Genomic DNA, 1,073 nt, shown 5'->3' with positions numbered 1-1,073 from the left:
AATTTTATGGCTGAGCTCAGTGGCTCAGCCTATAATCCTAGCACTTTGGGAGGCAGAGGCAAGTGGATTGCCTGAGTCTGTGGGTTCGAAACCAGCCAGAGCAACTTGGCAACACCTCATCGCTACAATAAATCAAAAATTAGCCGGGTGAGGTATCACATGCCTGTAGTTCTGGCTGTTTGGAAGGCTGAGGCAGAAGAATCGCCAGAGTCCACCAGATTGATGCTGAGGTGGCCATGAGTGTGCCACTGCGCTCCACCATGGGCAACAGAGTGAGACTCTCAAAAAAAAAAAATTTGTTTCTATAATTGTTTTATAGAAATTATATTTCTGTAATTGTTTATAAACAATTAAGAAGTGTGACCATCCTCCATCCAAATGCAAATATCTTTCAAAGGATTTGACATGAATCCCAAGGTGACCTTAAAAATTGGAATATTAGCCGGGCTTGGTGGCTCAGCCTGTAATCCCGCGCCTTTGGGAGGCTGAGGTGAGTGGATTGCCTGAGCCCACGGGTTCAAGACCCGCCTGGGCAGCGAGATCTCATCTCTACAGTAAATCAAAAACAATCAGCCGGGCATGGTAGCACGTGCCTGTAATTCCGGCTACTCAGAAGGCTGAGGCAGAAGGATCGCCGGAGCCCAGCAGGCGAGGCTGCGGTAGTGAGTGAGACTCCAACTCAGAAAAAAAAAAAAAAATTAGAATATAGCCAGATATAGGGGCACATGCCTATAGTCCCAGCTATTTGGAGGCTGAGGCAGGGAATCATGTAAACCTAGGAGTCCCAGAATGTAGTGCACCGTGGTTACACCTGTAAATAGCCACTGCACTCTAGTGTGAGCAACACAGTGAGACCCTGTCTCTAAAATTAAAAAAATTAAAAATTAGAATGTATCATTTCTAGTATGTTGGATAGGTAGTGATATCTGGCTCACTGAGATAGTCCTTATTTTTATATCTACTTTCTGTTCACATTAATGCAACTAAATAAAAATTTTATGAAGACTTTAACATGAAACTTACATTTTCCATAATGTCTTGCCATGGATTCTCCAAAGTCCATAGCAGGTTCA

The sequence above is a fragment of the Carlito syrichta genome, unplaced genomic scaffold (assembly GCF_000164805.1).
Source record: "Carlito syrichta isolate Samal-C Ts95f unplaced genomic scaffold, Tarsius_syrichta-2.0.1 Scaffold309926, whole genome shotgun sequence".
NCBI classification, from domain to species: domain Eukaryota; kingdom Metazoa; phylum Chordata; class Mammalia; order Primates; family Tarsiidae; genus Carlito; species Carlito syrichta.
The sequence above is the reverse complement of the archived record's forward strand: the minus strand, read 5'-3'. Positions refer to the sequence as shown.